Source organism: Lissotriton helveticus, chromosome 10 (assembly GCF_964261635.1).
Source record: "Lissotriton helveticus chromosome 10, aLisHel1.1, whole genome shotgun sequence".
Classification (NCBI taxonomy): domain Eukaryota; kingdom Metazoa; phylum Chordata; class Amphibia; order Caudata; family Salamandridae; genus Lissotriton; species Lissotriton helveticus.
In genome coordinates this window covers 477,495,040-477,516,236 of record NC_136071.1, presented here as the reverse complement: position 1 = coordinate 477,516,236, position 21,197 = coordinate 477,495,040, and the positions used below count along the sequence as shown (strand labels likewise).

The 21,197-nt window shown below is 44.4% G+C and overlaps 1 long non-coding RNA gene across 1 annotated transcript in view; it reads left to right on the top strand.

Annotated features, from left to right (window-relative positions):
- LOC144785340 (uncharacterized) overlaps positions 1 to 21,197 on the top strand; it is a 4,610,862-nt gene that overhangs the window by 587,138 nt on the left and 4,002,527 nt on the right. The gene's annotated exons all lie outside the window — the stretch shown is intronic.

Here is a 21,197-nt window from a genome sequence, read left to right as displayed (position 1 = left end):
TGCCCATTGAATACTAAATGCGTATTGATGTGACCCCAAGTTAAGCTTACTCTGAAAATTTCTATCACAAATGTGCTGTAAGGTAGCCGAAGCACTAGACTATTTGATAAGAAAAAATGCAAATCCCTGCCCTAATTCAAATGGTATTCTGACTGTTCATCAGATACTCTTTGGAGATATAGGAGCTCTAATCATTAGAGAATATAGGGTGCTAAAAAATGGGTTAGGCCATGCAAATTTGTAAAACAACATGCAAAGTAAACCTGTTAAAGCTATACTTATTAAAACAACTAATAGCAAGGACCACAACATCATCAAAATAGCGAGGACAAATTATAAAGTTGCACATGCAACAGCAAAGGCTGAGTGGAACGTATGGCAAGATTAATTTGTAGCTCTCACAACTGGGGTTTATCGAATATTTTGAAAAATTTTTGCACATGGCGGTGCCTGATAACTTCAATGGTAGATTCCTTCATTCAGACACAAGCTTGGGTAGAACATTTTCAAGGATTGTATGCCAACGCCAAAAAAGAGACCCAAAACAAACTAGAACAAGCAATATATACTACTACAAAGCACTTGAGCTCAATAGAAATCCGCTCGACAAAATCTACAACACCATCCAAAATACTATGTGGCAGGGGTCCCAGATCTGACAAGATTCCTGATTATTTGTGTGTCTCAGAACACCATATATGGGGCCTTTATTTAAACAACCTCACTAATAGTATTTTAGAGGGGACTGCAATACCTAAATCTTGCTGTGGTGCTGAAATGTCGCCAAAATACAGAAAAGTGCCAGTGATGCTCCCAGGAGTAATAGGCCTATTAATCACATTCCACATTCTCCAATAAATATATTGTCACCAGCTACTGGGGAAAATATTATCATGGATAAAGGTTAATATAATACTATCCATCCTGAAAGCTGGCTTTAGTAAAAAGAGAAGCACAATAGATCAGGTCTTCAGGCTGTGTTCCATACATTGGACATTGTTATGAGATAAGGGTCAATTTGTTCTTGCCTTTATTGCCATAGGTCAGCTTTTGACTTAATCTCTCCCTCCAAACTATCGGATGGGCCAGCTCGCATGGGGCGTTCCAGAAAATATTCTTTCCATTTTGGTCAGACTCCATAACAATAATTATCCCCGGTGCAGTGGTGCAGCAAGAGCCAACTGATAGACCAAATAGCAGTTGCAAAAGGATAAAGGCAGGGCTGCTCCCTTGCCCCAATAATTGTTTGTCTATATATTAATGATGTGGTTGTCCACTTGGATATCCCGGGTAGTTATGCCTCAAAAATTGGATCATCAGAAGTCCTGGGCCTGTTCTTTGCTGACTATACGTTTCTGATATCCACAACTCCAGTGGGACTGCAGGACCTATTAAATCATTTTATGTACTTCTGCAAGCAGCGTCGGCTGGAACTGAATGCGGCCATTACAAGGTACATATTGCTTAACATTTATATTGAAGGAGACTAGATTTTACAGAGAAACTTCCCCATAAAGGTATGCGCTGGAAGACAATTCACACTAAAAAGCATCTCATCACCCCATGGTTAGCACTTGTAAAAAAGGCATTATATAGTTTGGGATTCGCAGTTCAGTGGGATTGACAAACTGAGGTGCAAGGGATAACAAAATCTGCTCTTAAATAAGGATTTTACCACATTTACTGGGAAAATGAGCTGCATTAACGTAAGAATTGGACCATCAAAGATAGAGTTTTGGATCAGAAGAGCACAACCTTCTTTGCGTCATTTTTAGATAACATCTCTTGCCATGGATATAAGCAGCTGTATTCAAACTTTATGTATGAAATCTTGCCAACTGGCACTAGATGCTCACGAGGGAGACCCCACTGTGGGCGGACACTTGGCTTTCTGAAATCGCGTAGTTCCAAGAGTTCAGGAAATGGGATATGTTAGGAATCTCTAAACTGGGGGACATCTAGCTCTATGATCACATGCTGTCATACAAACCACCAACGGCAGAATTTGGTCAGTGTAGATCACAATTATTCCTCTACCTACAGCTCTGGCATGCACTGGGAAAATATCGGCAGCAGGCTAAGGCACTGCCAGAGTACAGTGATCTAGAAGCAAAACTAACGGTGTTGGTTTTAGAGAGGATAGGCATTTTAAGTTTGCATATATCCCTGATCTGCAACACTCTGGACGCACTGCAGAGGTTCACAGAGGGATGGAATTTAACTTAGGGCCTCTGGAGGAGGAGGACTGGACAGAGACTAAATGACATTCCAGCAGCTTATAATTGTTGGGCACCTGCAGTTTACTCAATTCAAGTATTTCCTTAGGAGATACTGCACCCCAGCGAGGTTGTGGAAAATGCAAACTGTGAGTGGCCCGAATGCCCCAGATGTGGCAATACTAGGACTATGCATTGCTAATGCATATAGTGTGGGAATACTGAATAATACAGACCTACTGGGACAGGATATTTTGCACACTAGAAACTGCAACCGTATTCTCTAAAGAGCGGTACCGCAAATTAGAAATGTTAGGTGTGTTTCCCAGGTGGGATGGGCATGGGACAACAAACTTTGGGTGGAATCAGTTGCATGCTGGAAAAATGGGATATTTCGGGGCTATTGAGGTCCAAGGCGGCACCGCCTCAGTTGAAGTGGCTATGAGGAAGGGATCATAGCTCATTAGCCGAGGAGGCGGTATACAAATCTAAGGGCTGCCCTCAAAAGTATCCCAATCTCGAGATCATGGAGGTAACATGATATTTCAATTTACTACAGGGGGTGACTTAATTCTTGGGTGGGTAGGTAAAGCAACATATCTGATTCCGATACAATGGGGAGGGCCACAGACAACTTACATCAATCAATGTGCCGTTGGTGCCGTTGGTGAGGGAGGATGGGGAAGGAGAGAAAAGGAGTGAGAGCTGAGCTGTAATATTAGCATTTGTGTGACTGTTTTGTTTTTTTGTTTCCCAAAAGAAATATACATACAAAAATAATCTTTCCATCCAGGAGCTTCTGCCTAAAATGGGACAAGAGCCACTCTGCAAAATGATTGCTACCCAGTAAGAAAAAAGTGCCATAAACTGCGCGCACCTGCTTTTCTTTTGCAGTGGGTACATTAGTACCTGAAAGAAAGGCATCGTATCGATCTGTCGTTCGGTAGGAGTTAGGCAGCATCTTGAGGCATTGCAAAAGTTAAGATCAAGCACAAATGATGCTATGGTTTGTAATGTGGCCAGATATCTTAATATTATTTGGATTAAAAGGTAAAAATGTTGTGCCGAAGGCACGTAAACACTGAAAACATTGTTTATAAACAGGCTTGTACTCCTTTTTACCTGAGTGTATTGCTAACTTCTCAAACCCTTTTAAGATTTCTTGAGGTGAGAAAGATATTGAATTTCATCCCAAAGGGTAGAGCACCAGGACTGGACTCAGTTCCAGCCGATTTGTTTATGCACGACAAGGAGCTCTGAGCACCTTATATCCAATCTCTAGCAAATGGTATTGCCAATGGTTCACCCATACCGAACACTTGGAAGGGAGCCGAGATCGTACCGATCTACAAAAAGGGGGAGCGCTCAGATCCAGGAAACTACAGGCCTATAAGTTTGATAGACTGTATACAGAAGGTGGTTGCAAGGCTTGTTCTGCAGAGAATCCAAGGGTTGATAGAGGAGGAAGAAGTTTTGTCACCTCTCCAGGCAGGATTCCGCAGTCACGCAAGTACTGTAGACCAAGTTTTTAGATTTCTTTTAATTTACTGGCGGGTGGTATTGCTGGGGGGGAACGCACTTTGCGGCATTCGTCGACCTTAAATCAGCGTTCGACTTGGTGCCTCGAGCAAAAATGTGGGCAGCTTTTGAAGATCAGGGCATGCCATTTGACATTTTGTCTTTCCTAAAGAAACTACATGAGGATAATTTTGCTCAAATTAGATGAAACCAACTGGGGAATGTTACAGATAAGTTTCCTATAGCGAGGGGAGTACGCCAAGGGTGCGTACTAGCCCCGACCCTCTTTTCACTATACATCAACAGGGTGATCAACTACTATGAGCAACATCCGATCGATGCCCCCAAGCTGGATGGTAAGTTGATCCCCCTGTTGATGTTTGCAGATGACACCCTACTAATCTCAAAAACACAACAGGGCCTTCAAAAAGCGATTGATGTGTTTGAGGCTTTCTGCAAAGACCATGGACTTGTAGTAAACGTGAGCAAGACCAAGTTTATGGTGCTTCACAAGTCCAAACATGTTAGAGGGAATGTGGTAATGAATGGGGCCAAATTAGAGCAGACTCAGGTTTTTTCATACCTAGGCATAACCCTCGCATCTAAATTAGATTGGAAACCGCACATCACCCAGTTGGTTACAAAGCATGCACAGTTAGCAGGACAAAAGAGCTATTTCTCTCCCATACAAGGCCAATATCGCCAGTACTTAAAATTTACGATGCAAAGATAGGCGCAGCAGTTCTCTACGGGGCGGAATTGTGGGGTTTCAGCAATCTCGCCCCTCTGACTAGGGCCCAAAACAAGTTTTTATGTGGGAGCACGGGCCTTCCAGTATCGACCCCGCTGATTCCTCTTTTCTATGATCTAGGCTCCCAATGCTTGGAGGATATGTCCCGCTACAGACCAGTGTCATACTGGAGGAGATTGTGGGTTACCCCAGACCTCTCACAGTGTGCTCGGGCATTCCTAGATGTTAGAAATGCTGACAGGGCCCATAAAATTCCCTGGATGTGAGGTAAAGGCAACCTATTCCGCTATGGGCCTAGCCAGTCTATGGGAAGACCCAGCAGCCCACACCTTCCCACCCAGAAAAACTCTTAGAGAACTCTATTGGAGCATGGTTTCAATGAAAAGATTTGGCACATCTATTGGTCCTTCATTGACTGCGGATGTTTTGGAACTTAAAGACTCAACTGCTTTCGAGGGTTATTGGGATTGTATTACTGCTCCAGAGGACAGAAAGAGATATCACCAATTTAGGGTGGGCACTATACCAATTAATTCCTTTGTTTCTAAATGGCGAGAACGCTTAGACCCCAGTTGTCCTTTCTGTCCTACTCAACAGGAAAGCATTGGGCATATCCTATTTTTTTGTCCAGAATTCAAAGCCCCTAGGTGGTCTTGGTTGAAACCCATTTGTTAGCAGCTGGGCCTCCAAACAGGTTGTGAGGCTTTAAGGATTCTTAAAACAAATACCTCTCATCCTGTGGTTATTGCAGTCGCAAAGTTTCTACACTGAATGTGGATTATCCTCGCACGTAAATTACGTTTAACTTGAATATTTTAGACTTCTTTTGTATTCCCTTTTTATTCGTAGTTTTTTTTTTAAAATAACATTTTAGTCCTAATAGAATGTGTATATAACTGAAGCTAAAATGTACGATACACTTCAATTGATGAATTTAAATTATATTTTTACCCTGTGGGACGGTTGAGAATTTGCTATCATATCCTGATGTGATTTTATAAATTGTATTATGAAATCAACGACATTATATGTCACCTGATTTTTTTTTTTTAATTTGTTAATATTTTAATGGTGTCTTGTATGATCCAAAAATCGAAATAAAGACTTTTGAATTCAATTGCATGTCAGATACTTAAACCAAGTTGGTCCCACTGAGCTCTGGAACTTAAAGCATTTTCAGCAAGAGACCTCCAAAGTCCCAATTTAGAATGGTCATTTTTTCAGAGGTGCTGGTTGGATAATTCGTCCAGGTGAGGCTCTGGAGGAAAGGTTTTAAAAAGTTATCAAACTTTCTTCTGGTCACAAAATGATCACAAATGTACCCTTTTAATTCCCCTACAGCTCAGAAAGGCACTTAAAGATTCTTAGGGTAGCAGGCAGAGGTGAACAACAAAGTCACAAGCAGGTCAAGCTGCCTTTGGTCAGATGGGTACTTTTGAAAAAGCCTTCTCGCCACATATTATGTCCCTGTAGGTCAGCCAGCTGTTGGGATGGAAAAGTTCTTTACATGGCGATGGGTGTGTACCCCTTCCCTGAGTGCCCTAGCTGCAATGATGTCTGGTTACCTCTTGCTGATTTGTGTTGTACTGGGTGAACACAGATCATGCGTGTGCACCATGACATAGGTCTGTCTCATGCATTGCAATCATGTTGGAGGGGTGACCAAATCACTATGCTAATAGTAGTTAAAGGTTACTGCCTTTGCCAGTAGTTTTAGCACAAGCAGGGTGGTGGAAGTATGCCATTTTGTGATTAGTAGAAGTGAAGAGGTCCTTGTAAACCTGTGTCACTGGAGTGAGGCCTACAGGCTCACGTATGTAAAAGTCAGCTGCTGTGTCCTTAACTCATCCTTGGCCTACACCCATTACAGTATGATTGTGGGGTGTATGTGTGCCAGTTAATGGAACAATACATGAAAGACTCTGGATTCCATTTAAGGAGATCTTGGGCTGACTTGAGTGGCATGAGGAGGTAGCGGAGTCCCCCCAGACAGATTTGTGGATTGCTGCATTACTGTGAGATGCTTGGAACATACTGTAGGAAGAAGAGCCAGGCTCTTCAGTACTGTTCAAAGGGTGATCTTTGATTCAGAGAGACAGGCCACTGAAAAGGGGCCTGGCCACATCTCAGGAAGCAGATTGGGTTGATAAGAGAATCATAAAGAGTAGGGCCGGGTGTGAGCATCTGGTCACTCCCATCACCAGTGTTGTGCGGCTTGCAGATTTTTTGTCCCATCTGCTGTGTGTAGCATTCTTGAGAAAGGGCAGGGTAGACAAGGGGGCAATTCAGAAGGAAGCAACCCCCCCCAGTAAAAACTTCAAAGTCTCTGACTGTAAATCACATTCAGTGTCTGGAAATAGACTTGAAAAAGGGAAGTTTGAGGTCCCCAAAATTTTTACCTGTGAAGCATCCAGTCAGGCAGTGCCAGGAGGAAAAGCCCCGCAAGACTTATGCCTGAGACAAGAACTGGGTGTTAATGCACAGCCTGGCATACACATGCTTTTCTGCTTTCCAAGACCAGTGAGCCCTGTGAAGAAGAGAGTGTGGAACGGAGTGAGTTTCAGTGGGAATCCTGTTGAGGGGATTCCAGTACTAAGCTGTGAGGAGACAGCTACTACACCTATTGTGTCATTGTTTGCGTGCAGGTTCAAGTCACTAAGCCCATATGCCAGAGTGGTTAGCCGAGAAGTCAGCTTTGCTGATAGGGTTGTCACCCAAGTGCGGTGTGCAAGTCGGCAACACCATAAACCAGATGCAACCTCTGTGAAAAGGAACCTGCTACTGTACTGATCGGGCCATCTTCAGAGTGAAGAGGAGGTGCGATGACCCGTATGTCAGAGGGGACCCCTGGCAAGACTAGGATCGAAGCTTGATTGATGCCATTATCTTAAGTGGAGGCTGTTGTGCCACTCAAGCCCTGACTGAGTAGCAAAACAGCTGCTGAATCTCCCACACCTGTGGGTAAGACCAAAGGAAACTTACTGACGCTTCGGTGCTGGAACACTTTTGACTTTTCCAATAGCCAGATTGGGACTCCTAATCTGAGATTGCTAGATGGGCCTAAACTGAATGTCACCTATAGTGAAGAGGGAATAACAACTGCTCCTATTAGGAAGGGAGTGGCAACCAGGGGCCTGTCTATTGAATACTAGAGCCTTCGCCTCAGGATGTCGTGTGCATGATTTGTGTATGCTGTATTTCACTTTTTGTTCACATATAAATACTACTTTTGCCATAAAAGACAGTATTTGACTGTAAAATCATTGATTGCTGCAATTGAACATACTTGGTGTTGAGTGTCTGTGTTCACCCTTCTGTTTCTACATCCCTCGAGAAGCTTTAAACTGCTCAATGGTGCAACCACTGAGTCAAGTGCTGATGGGGTCTTTGTCCAGGTGCTCAAGCTCCCTAGTAGGTCGGGCCCTGGGACATCAGGAGTAAAAGGCCTCAACCCCCATGTTTGGGCTCAGGAGCTCCTGCTTGCACTGCAACTCTCTGAATGGAGTTCTGATCCCAACTAGCCCCATTGGGAAGAGTGAGCTCTACAAATATCTATTTCACTCGCTCATTTAATCTCCCCCTTGGATTCCACTTATTTTTTCTAAGTGCAAAGTGGAGCAGGTACAGTCCTTAAGGCTCCTCCCATGCAACAGACAGCAATCTGGCACCAGCTAGCGGGTGGGGATGACTCTTATGCATTCCCTAACTAATGGTTAACGGTTTTGAGGGCAACCTTACCTACCTTTTTAGCAGGTCCTATTTACCCTACTGCAAACAATCCTGCCATACCCCTCTCTCTCACAATCCAAGAGGGTGAAACCCTTCTTCCCTTGTGGATAGTGTATGCCCACCCAGAGGTGTGGTCGAAGTACTGAGCAGTTATTCCTCTGTGACCAGTAAGCACCTATCCTCCCACTGAATGTGGTGCCATCATGAATATGAGGACAAAGCCTGGGCATGTCATGTGGTAGGGCGGATCCCTTGGAATTTAATTTCTTGTACCAGCCCAATTGGTTTTCCCGTAAGGGGAAGAAAACACTTGGCCACACGCAGGCCATTGTCTCTTCTCTGGAAGCAATTTTCACACCTCTTTTACGCCAAGCTCTTACTCGGGAGTGGCTGGAGAGCTAATGCAAATTAGCCTCCTGCAGTTTCAGACAGTGCATAGGTAACTTTCTAATAGTTACATCTCCAATTTATTTACCAAAAATTTGATTTAGGATTATGAATGACCCTTCTCTATATACGTATCTCTACAATAGTTCTGATCCTAAAACTCTGCCCCCGTGATTAGGGTAGTGATCATGATCTGGCAAAGGTCTCTCATCGGATGGATTGATTGGACCGTATCACCAGAGAAACCCTGCTATCATGAAATTGCCTACTTCCTCAGGTGGTGGAGCTACGAAGATTCATACAATGGGATCACATAGGGATCTTTTCGGTTGTGGATGTAATGAAGATGTCCGCCCTTAAATCATTTCAAGAACTCCAAGTAGAATTTTCCATGCCGCAAACACAATTTTATAAATACCTCCAATTAAGACATGCCCTTTACCCATATCTAAAACACTTAACATCATTTTCAGAGATTAGCCCATTGGAAGGCAAAATACTGATGGGAGACCTGGGAGACCATAAAGTTTTGAAAATGTATCAATCCCTGATTACCAATAACCATAGCACTCTGGAGACCCTGCGGGTGACATGGGTAACAGACGTGCGCCCAATTGATGAGGATGATTGGACTGAGGCTCTTGAATCACCCCGTGGATCTGCAATCTCAATCCGTTTGAGGATCATACTATTGACATATCTTCACAGGGTGTAATATACTCGGCATAGATTGTGGAGGGCGGGATTGGTTGTCGCCTTGACAAAGGTACATTCTTGCATATGATATGGACCTGTGTGGGATTAGACTACTTCTGGCGTGGCGTACAAAACTGTCTGATGGAAATATTGGCTTGAGAAGTCCCTAGATCCCAAAACATACACTACTACACTGCACCAAGGGAATAGGGGTAAATAGATACAAGCGACACTTACTCTTCCTAGTCCTAACACTAGCCAAGCGAGACATAGCAAGACTTTGAAAAGCAGATGCATCACCCTGCATGGGTACATGGAAGAAAAGCATGGACTTCAATATGGGTCGAGAATTCCCCACTTTTAAAGCATGCGTCTGCCCACAAAAACACAGTAAAATATGGCAGAGGTGGGCGGATTAACGAGGTATAGCACTGGAACCCCATTCTTCATCAGAGCAATGTTTAGAGGACGAAATTAGGTCATTCGAACACAGTCAAGAATACACATTTTAGGTCAGGGTCCTTAATAAAAGGGTTGGTTTGGTGGGAACGGGGTCAAGAACAATTGTTTTAGATGCACAATGTTATGACAGTTGGATGGTTTTCTGTTTATATTTTTGCAAATGTTTAACAGCCATTCCCAGTGAGAAAACCAGAACAGTTAATGTCCTGCTTAACAACTATGTGTATCATTATGTCTCCGTATCAAGCCGGCTAATATGGTATCAAAGCTCAATAAAGTAGATTATGACAAAAAAATCTGATTTTGCAATTTAGATTGGGTTTATAATCAAATATAAAAAAAGTCAGAGTAGATTCTGTAGCTGGTACATAAGTTATAGAATAAAGTATAGACTGCTTGATTCACAAGCTGCTCTTTGTAGTATGTTTTGTAGTACCACAGTAGTACTATATAACTTACAACATTTGGTGCTGTTCTCCCCGCCCCCTGAACACCAGTGTGTCCTGCAGCAACGGAAGTGCCATGGCGTGTGCCCTGGCAAAGACTAGGCCCATTTTTGCCCGTCATCAGCCTGGCTGGGCCCCATCTCTTGGCTCACTGTCATTGAAGGTGCTGTCTTTTGCCATTCATTTCCTTAACAGGTAGCTGTGCTTATTTTTTTCCTTTGTAACTTTGTCATTCTGATTGTCATCACCGCTTACCTGAAAGAACTTTAACAATCTCCTAACTACGGGGAGGTAACAAGCAGCGGCCCTATCTTTACCCCACCCATCAAAGGCACTTCCATTGATCGCATGCTTGAATGCGCTGTGAGCGTTATTAGCACTGAAAATGCACTAACGGAGTGGAGGTTGTCCCTTGGTTCAAGTCACGGCCACAACGAAGGCATGGGGCCTAGCTTAACTAACACATCTCCTGCAACTTTTGCTTCAACGCCTACTGCAATTGTGCCCAATAATTCCTCCTGCACACACACTTTGCCTTCAAACTCCTTGAAGTCACCTAGTTTTCTCTCTTCATGGGGGGTGATTTGAACTCTTCTTAACACTCCGGCTAAATGCAAACGAAGTGCACGACCCAAGCAGCCTAACAAAAGTGTTGCCATCTTGAAAGCTGTTGTGCAGCAGGCCCTTAGTCAGATCCCTGAGTTACGAGTCCAGTATTTGTCTCTCAAAGCGACCCCCCCAGGGGTCAAGAGCACTGCTTACCTGTCTCAAAGCAGTTTAGAGTAGCTACTGGAGGACCACTTTGCCCATATAAGCACCTGGCTAAAATCTAAACTCTCTTCCATAATTACACATTTAATTGCCTTGAAAGCCAAACTTTTGTCATCTTTGTCTCACCTCTGCTTGTTTCATTCATCATTAAATCTTTATTTCGGCACAAGTGCCATAAAAGAGCAATGCATATATTACATTACATCATTATGTTAAAACATTACAATAGATAAAAACATTAGTTTAAAAGAAAAACAAAAATACAAGAAACTTATGCAATAATTGGAGCGGAAACATTACATTCATAGGACAAGTTAAGCAACATATTTCAATTCCAAGCAGATCAATTCCATTACAATCGATGCCCCAATTTTTTTCCTTAAATAGAATATAGAAAGTAAGAATCTACTAACACTAAATGTTATTTGTTGGGATGTGTTAGTTGTTAGGATTCTCAGAGCCTGTGAACTTGACCTCAAGCCTAAAAGAAGGCAAATGGGTTTAATCCATCTCTTTCTTGCCTGAATATAGCAAGGACAAAAAAGGAGGATATGTTGCTCGTTTTCAATCTGGTTATGGTTACACATAGAGCAATTTACATCCATTGACGAGGTTCCTGCATCACGGTTCCTAGCCCAGCGAGCCAAAGTAGTTTTTATTTGTAAGTTCCCATATCTGAACTTTAAAAATAAAGTTTTGGCAAGCGGGGGCTCTATTTCATCCATGAAGGTCTCATACAAAGGTTCGTCCTTGAAATTTAGGAACCTTGATACCAAGGTCCCACTACTTCTATTACTTATGGTCCTGTTTAATATGAAGCTCCAAAAGGCCCTTTTCAGTATTAGTTTGGGGTTGACGGGTAATTGTTCAGGGTTCTCCCAGAAGTGTTTCAGCCCTATATTACTCAACCAAATCTTGATATGCCTTAACCATGGGATGTCAACCTGACTATCAAGTATCATAACTTCTTTTAGCCCGTCTCTATAATCTTGAAGTTCAGGAACAAGCCATAGTCTGACCCACAGCATCAGAGGTCGAATCAAAACTTGGTGGTCAGTTCTTTTGAAGTTTAGGTCAAGCTCCAGGGGCACTAGTGGAGTACCTCTCGGAACCCTTGCCAAACTTCGCATGAAGTTGTTATCTAGGAGACTAAAAGTTTCCTTTGAGCCGGGACCCCATATTTCTGCCCCATAAAGGACCGCTGATTGGACCTTGGCCTTAAATAATTCCATCACAGGAGAAGCTGCTTTACTTGTACTTAAACTTTGTTCCCTGAGAATAGGTTTGATGTTCTGAGCAAAGATTAGTTTGCTTTTATCCATTTGGGCTTTCCAGGTAAAGTTTGAATCCAAAGTCACCCCCAGGTATGAAAAATGAGGGACGGATTCCAGCTTTTCACCATTTAATGTTAGACAGCCTCTGTCTGGTTTTATAGGATTTAGGGCCATGTATTTGGTCTTCTTCACGTTGATTTCCAACCCCTTCTGGCTACAGTATTCATTAAAAGTATCTATTATTGTCTGCAAGCCATTTTTCGTTTGGGAAATCAAAATGGTAATGCTTGTTTACTTCACAGCAATATGGTAACCTTCTTCAATCAGCGGGCCTGTGTTCATGGTTCTGACTCAGTCCCACACTGCGGCCTCATAATTTTCTTTAAGCTCAGCAGAACCAGAAGGTGCAAACCTACCCAAGGTCATTTCATCCAACGAGTAACCTTGTTCGAAGTATCCATCGGGCAAGCACAAGGTGACACCCATCAGTACATATCCCTTGGTGCCACAGTCATTGCAGGGGAGGGTTCTTGCAGGTGGGCCCTGTTGGATCAGCGTCATTTGTTGGTCCTTTAGCGCCTGTGCCCAATAGGGTTATGAATAATCTCTCGCCGAATGTCCTTATGTGGCAGTGCTCCTTAAGGTTCCTCCTGTGCTAAGGGAAGAATGCATCATCACAGGAATAGTTTCACAAAACTTAGAACTCATTTTGCAAGGCATTAAGGGTTTCCTATCACCCACGCAAGAAATATCCAGATGGTGTGAAGCTGTGCTTGGATTGGGCCAGATCCTATTGCCTCAGTGAAAGATTGTGTTATTGTCAATTTCAGGTTTCCATTTTAGCTGGTAAGCTGCTGCTTGGTGCTCGTTCGTAGTTTGCCCCAAGGAATTACATTATTCTTGTGTCTTTAGGTTTTTTCTAGAAATCATTGAATTGCCATATCCAGAGGTACGTGCACTTTCTTAGGGCACCTTAAACCCATTCTGAATCTCTTAGTGGCCACCAGTGTCAGCCTCCTTCCCACCCATTTGAAACCTATCCATGTGGAACGCAATCTGGAGCTCCTTTTCAAAGCCCAGTGGATCTTCTCAACAGGCCTACCGCCCTTTTTGCCATCCCACCGGCCAATAGATTTGACGTTCCCTCAACTATTGACTGACTTTTCGCTATGGCCAACTCGTTCATTGACTTTAGCACTATGTGACCTTCTGTTCCACAGGAGACTTTCACATTCCTAGTGCTGACCCTATATTTTCTTTGGTTAGCTGGAGTGTTGCGGGCCTTAAAGAGAAAATCAACGATTCTGATTGGTGGGCTTTCATTGAGAAGTCTGACATTGTAGTTTTACATGAGACGTGGGCAACTTTGTCTATTTTGTATGATGGTTATGCTTGTTATTCAAGCCAAGTAGTTCCCTCTCCCCAGGGTGGAGCTGTAGGAGATCTCGCGATTTGGATTAATTTAAACCTTTGTGCGGAAGTTGCATCTATTGAAACTGGGTCTTCATTTTTTCAAATCTTATAGCCCCAGGTCAGAATTTACGGGATTTGTTTTTTATCTAGCTTATTTATAATAATGATTTTGTTCATATCAAGTGTGTGCATTTTGTTCAGTTGTTACATTTTATTTTTAGGTTGCAGCCCCACAAGGGTAGTCAGTATTTGCAGTCTCCTTATTTTCTCTCTGGTGATTTTAATCCCAAACTGGTCGACCCATTGCAGAAGGATGGGACTCTGGGCGCGGACCCCCTCGAAGAATTTAGCAATGCGAGTGGAAGTAAGCTGGCCAGTTATCTGGCGGTGCACAATATGGTTAACTTAGTTGGGACCTTAGAGGGGATGAGCACTTCCTTCACACTTTCACACTTTCAGAGGATACGGCCATCCCTCCACTATTGACTGCATATTTGTAAACAGTAACCTCCTACACTTCATTATTAGAGGGAGAATCGAGCAGACCGAATGGTGTGACCTCAAAGCCCTTTCTATCTTGTGGCAATTTCCTTTAAACTTCATCCCACCCCTATTATCTAACCCATTCAATATTCCAGTGACGGCTTCAGTCTCTCTTGCCAGCTTAAAAATCCTTCCGACACCTTAGAGATTCTCATGTGCATGCGCCAGGGGTTATTTCTTAAATATCCGACAGAAGCTTATGGAGACACTATGCCAATTCATTACAGTAGCTTATGCCAGGACCTCAAACAGTTTCTTCTTAAACCTGCATGGGCTGATAAGGGGATCTCACAGTGGTTTGACAAGTTTTACTCATGGCTAATCGGAGATTGAGGTGGGTTTTTTCTGCCACCCGAGTGTGAAAGTTGATGTTCGGATGGATCACTTGGCATATAAAATCGCCCTTAAAACTAGGAAGGAGGTCCTTCACAAGAGGTACTGGAAGCTATTGGAATTAGCTGCTGTGGGGGGTAATAGTAGCACCTTCTTCGACACAGTGAAGAGAATTAGGTCAAGGAATGCCCCCATAAGCTCATTGCTGCGGTGCAACATATTAGGGACGCATTGGGTTTCACATTTCTCGGCCATCTACACCTGGAGGAGAATGTCAAGCTAAATTATTTTTTACACACAACGTTAACTTGCCCCTTATGTTATCTTTGCCTGAGGTGGAGTTAGCCATACCCCAGAGTACAGGAGGGAAAGTGCCCGGGCCAAACGGAACCCCAATCGATCTTTTAAATGCAACACAGAGCTATGGGGCCCTTTGATTACCAACATTTTAAATTGTTCATTAAACACCCATATCCCATGCTCCTGATCCCTTTCGACAATCGTGCCTATTTTTACAAGAGGGGACGGTATGGCTCCTAAGTGCTATAGTCCTATTTCACTCATTGATAGTACTGTCAAAATAATAGGTTGAGTGATTTATAATCGAATTGCTGAGTGGGTCGAAGAGCACAATATTCTTTCACCTTTTCAGTATGTGTTTCACCCAGATTTGGGTACAGTTTTTGAAAGGTGCTGACCTCTGTACCTAGCTTTTATGGACCTCTCTATGACATGCGGTTCCATAAACAGGTCCAAGCTATGATTAATGTTGCTGGATCTGGGCATAAAGGTATCTCTGGGTAATTTTCTGCATAGTTTGAATGCCGATCTAGCATTGGGGAAATGTCCCCTAAGTTTCACCTAAAGTGTGTTGTGTTCTGTATTCTGGTCCCTTTACTATTCATTTTATACATGAATGGCCGTTTTCCCTATACGATCTCAATCCCTGTTAATACCTCCAGAATTGCAGTAGCTTAGGTACCCATGTCTCTCTACGTGGATGACGCATTCCTACTGGCTCAAAACCCCAACGCCTTACGAGTGCTTGTGAATTGCTTCGTTCTTTTAATTTGCAATCTTGATTTACTAGCCAACTATGGTAAATCACAAGTCATGGCCTGTGGGCCTGGCAAAAAGTCCTTAAGCAGATTCGTAGTTAGGGGCCAGCCTTTGAATTTTGTAGGATAGTTTAGCTACTTGAGAGTTATCTTTAAGTCCCTTGTTTCCTGACATTCCCAGTTGACTTTCTCTTGTCTCAAGCTTAGTTTCTAACTCTACAATCAAAGGCACCAGTTCACCCTTTTTAACAGTGTATTACGGCCAGTGTGTCATGGCAGCTTGTATGGGGCAGGGATCTGGGGCTAATATAATGGTTCTTTGCTACAGACTGAGAAAAATTGCATTTGTTGGTGCTTTTTACACTGCCCACCAACCCCCCCTAGTTATATTGTCCACGTGCAGTTAAGTCAGCAGTGCATTGAGGATAGGGTCCATTTGGCTCCATTGCTGATTTGGATTAGTGTATGGGTCCATCCTCAAGCAAAGTTTTGCAGAGACGTCATTATGGACTGCCTTGTCATGGATAATGGTTGTGTTATATCATGGCTGAGTTAGATATCAAAATCTTTACAGGCTCTAGGGCTGTCTTCTATATTCTCCTCTCCCTTAGGTATTAAGAAAGAAGATAAATTGCGGGTCAAACAACTTTATTTGCAATTTTGCGAAGACAATAGACTGAGTCGAGCTCAGGAAATGCACTGTACAATCCTTTTATGGGTCATTCGCTTTTGCTGAGCCTAGTTTTTATTTCTCCCTAGAACTTATCAATTGGGCAAGGTCTCTTCTTTTTCATTTTAGATCTTGCACAGTGTGACAGCTTCTGTTCTTTGATGAATCATCTGTTGCTCCGTGGACATTAGCCCCTCCCTGTCCTTGTGATGGAATTTTTGAGCAGTCTCTGCTCCATTGCATGTTTTTCTGCAACTACTTCAATCATGTACCTATGTGCTTTCTCAAACCGTTGTTGAACTCTTGGCCATCGAAGGTACAGAGTAGCATTGTACAACTTGCAATTGTTATATACCCCTGACGTTTGGTTTAGGGTGAGCTCCTTCCTCAAGGCCGCTGTTTAAACCAGAAAAAACAATGGAGGGTTAACACCGTTATTGGGGTCCTGCTGGGTATCTGGGTGATCTTTTTGTTTTATTGTTCTATGAAGTGTTATCTTACCATTTTTCTATTTGGATTTTTAACTGCTGCTTGACTGTGGTTTTAATATTTCTATCTGTAAAGTTTTCACATGTTTATTGCTCGCACCAGCACTTTACATGATCAACCCTATCAGCTTAAGTTATGATTCATGCCCTGGCTGATCAGGTTGCCTCGACAGGTTTTATTGTTTACTAAATTGGCAATGTTTCGCTGCTGTGTGGTTTTCAATGTAAATTTTTATTTGTCTTTTATGGCCTGATTGGCTTTATAAATATTTTGATTGAATTGAATTGAAGTACTACAAAGTGCTGTTCACACACTATAGATTTTGTTTGGGAGGATGTTGCAATACCAATGGATGGTCATGTGTCCTGCAGGACTTAATACAAAAGTGTAAGCTTCTAGAAAAGTGTCAGTTACTTCAAAAGTGCAATTTGTGAATACCAAAAAATAATAAACTTACCCCAAGGTATAACCCTACTCAAAAGTGTATGTTGCCTTTGTTAATCAGGCCCACAATCTATGCGTTGATATTTCCTGTGTACCAGTTACGGATTGACTAGTGCCAATGTCGATTGTAGTGGAGGGACAGGTCGGGCGGCGCCATCTTTAGTGAGTCCCGGTCCCCGGCTGGTCGGGAGGTAGCGGTCCAGCTCGGGGAGGGGCTTGGGTGATAAATAGATCCTTTGTCCTCAGACCCTCGTGGTTGATCATGGTGGTGGCAGCACTTTGAGATTCCGCTGGGGAAAGACGGGCAGACTGCGAGATTTCCTCTTCTGCCCATTTACATTTTGCAGCACTGTCCTTTTTAGCGCTTTTTTTAAAATAGACCCGGTTTTTGCATTCAATTGATTAATAATTGTGCTTTATGTATTTTAATCAACTGTACCCTTTTTAACTGTTTAGTGCTGTTTCCTGGTTCCCCTGTGCCCCGTTCCACCGCGGCTGCTCTGTGCCGATTGTAGTGGAGGGACAGGTCGGGCGGCGCCATCTTTAGTGAGTCCCGGTCCCCGGCTGGTCGGGAGGTAGCGGTCCAGCTCGGGGAGGGGCTTGGGTGATAAATAATGATACCTCATAGGGCGCGCAGCGGGCGCGCCGTCTGCGCGCCGAAGGAGCGCCAAAGGAGGGCCAGTCTGTGCCCGTCCGTGTCCCGGACGGGCCCAGGGCCAGCTACTCTGCCCGACGTCCTCCGGGTTCGTCCAGCTCAGAGAAGCGCAAGTATTCACGTCATGATCTTATGAGACTTGCTCTCCCCGGCGGTAGATTGACTTGCTTGCGCGCGGGTCTGGATTGTGCTATGGTGAAGTGCCCCAGTTGTGGTTTTCTTCCCCAGCCATCCCTACCCCCATGCATAGTCAGTAACACCGGCGCAGCAACCATTAGGGCTGGGCTGATTAATGCCAGATCCGTGGTGAGACATGCCGCCGATGTTTTTGAACTACTGGTGGAGGGCCAGTTGGAGGTGCTGTTCGTCACGGAGACGTGGATGACCAGCACATCCGCCCCAAGTGTGGAACTTGCCGTCCCCAGAGGTTTTAAGATTGCTAGGGTTGACAGACCTCGGGGTAGAGGGGGCGGTTTAGCCGTTATTTTTAAGGATGGGTGGTGCTTCACCTCTGAGCCGCCTGCTGCGGATGTAGGGGGTGAGGTTCCCCACTTCTCCATTACAATTTCCCCTCATTTTACTTTAGGAGGGTCTTTGATTTACAGGTCCCCGGGCCAGGCCAATCATTTTATTGACTCTCTTGAGGAATATATAGTGCCGCGGGCCTTAAGTTTTCCAAAATTTCTTCTGGTCGGCGACCTAAATATTCATGCGGATGCTCCTGACTCACCTGAAGCCCGTAGGCTCAGTGAAGTTCTTGACCTCGCACAGCTCAAGCAATGGGTGACTTCTCCGACGCATGTGGGAGGTCACCTTCTTGATCTGGTTTGCTCAAATTTCCCCATTAAGACTGTGAGCGTAGAAAAAGTTACCTGGTCCGATCATGACCTGGTCAGGTTTGCGTGGGAGATGGTGGAATCTGGTCAAACACCCCCCATGTGCCATACCCAAAAGGTCAACGTGCCCGCGTTCAGAAAGGCCCTATCTTGAGCCCGCCCACAACCCACGGTGGTTTTGGATGAGGCGGTCGGCGGGTTTAATGAGTGGGTGCTGCAGGCGGCTACTGTATCCACCAAACACACTACCGTGTCTAGACTCCGACGCTCTCCCTATCAACCCTGGTTCTTTCCCGAGTTGAGAGAGCTAAAACTAGGCTGTAAAAAATTGGAACGTGCGTGGAGATGTGGGTATAGCTTTGAGGCCAAGTCTGTTCTACGCTCAGCTCAAAAAGATTATTATGCCGCCATTAAGGTTGCTAAAGGGAATTATTATGCAGGGCGTATCGCTAAAGCAGATAACAATAGTAGAGAGATTTTCTCTATTGTTAAAAGTTTTGTATCCCTTGTTGCTGATGTTGTTACTCTCCCTTCCTCTGCGCAATGGTGCGAGGATTTGTCCACCTTTTTCATCAGCAAAATAGCTAGGATACAGCAGGATCTACTCGCGGCGCGGCCCGCAGATTGTTTAGCGGCCGACTCTTGTTTTACATATTGCCCGTGTTCTGGGCAACAGCTGACTAACTTTGCGCAAGTCGCAGAGTGTGCTGTATTACCTCTTCTTCAGTCTATGAAATCTGTCTCTCCCGCTGACCCGTGCCCAGCCCGAGTGCTTTCGGAGGTGGCGGAAACTGTCTGTAGTGAGATCACGCAGATAGTGAATCTTTCCTTGGCTTCTGGCGAGGTTCCTCTTGGCTGGAAACGAGCCAAACTTCTGCCGCTCCTGCAAAAACCGGGACTGGACGCTACGGTCCCTGGGAACTATCGTCCCATATCCCTTTTGCCAGCACTCGCTAAAATCTGTGAGAAAGTGGTTTTTCAGCAATTGGAGAGTTTCGTGGAATCCTCCAATGCCCTCCATCCTGCCCAATCGGGCTTTAGGGCGTCCTATAGCACCGAGACTGCGCTGGTGGAGATGACGGAGTCTATTCAGGAATGTTTGGACGGAGGCGGCAGAGCGGTCCTGATTTTATTGGACCTCTCTGCCGCATTCGATACCGTCCCTTATGAGCTCCTCCTCGCCAGGCTGTCTGCTATTGGTATCGGTGGGGTTGTTCTGGCCTGGCTGTCCTCTTTTCTATCGGATAGGACACAGCAGGTCTGGATGCCGCCCCACGCCTCAGAGCCTAAACCACTCCTCATGGGGGTCCCTCAGGGATCCACTCTTAGTCCCCTACTGTTCAACATTTACATCACCCCCTTGGTTTATTTAGCGGAACAGTATGGGGCTAAGATTATAGGGTATGCAGATGATACTCAGTTGCTGTTCACCTGGCCAGATGATATTCTGGATGCTTCTGCAGTCCATTTATGTCTGTCCTCAGTATTTCGCTGGTTAACCTTGGCCCAGCTGAAATGCAATGAGGACAAATCCGAGGTGCTTTTTTATGGTTCCTTCCCCTACTCGTTCAGGAATACGCTGTGGCCCCCGAATATTCCCAGCCCCAAAGAGATGGGGGGCCCCGCGAAAAACCTTGGCATCTGGTTCGGGGAGGACCTAGATTCGAGGACCATATAAAAAAGCTCACGGGAACCTGCTTTGCCACGTTGAGAATGCTTCGCAAATTTTTCCCTTTGCTCCCTAGGGATGCCAAGGAGACTGCTGCTCGGGCTCTCATACTGGCAAGGTTGGATTATGCAAATGCACTGTTCAGTGGCATCCCGGCTTACCTGGTTAAACGCCTGCAAATTATCCAGAATTCGGCTGTCCGTCTCCTATTCAATGTCCCAAGATGGAAGAGTGTGCGTTCTGATCTGCGCACTCTTCACTGGCTCCCCGTATCACAGCGCATCTTGTTCAAATCTTTGGTGCTTGCGTTTAGAGCAATCCATGATCAAGGCCCCGCATATTTGAGAAACAGATTTGCTATCTATGCCCCCGCCCGTACCCTTAGATCATCTACTCTGTTTAAACTGTCTCTTCCTCGTTTTAACCGAGCTAGACTCGGCGGTCAGTCGATTGCCGTGGTAGCGGCCCGAGCTTGGAATGCTCTCCCTCTCCATTTGCGCTCCATGCAATCTGTGGCTCAATTTAAGAAGAACCTGAAAACTCATCTGTTCAGGAGTATAACCTAGGTTGTTTTCTGGTTGTTCTGCTCTCTGTCTTTCCCAATTCGCGCCAGGATACTCCTAAGTAACGGAGCGCGTTACAAAACGGTTTATACATACATACATATATATATACATTATACATACAATGTCGGGCCTAGTCACTGAGGGGACATGTATAGTCTAATCTCACACTGGTTCCACTCTCAAATATTATGCACCCACCCTGGTAAGTGTGATTTATTTAATATTTAAAATCAGGTTTTTCAACCTGTCAAAAGGGTACATTTAACAGGGC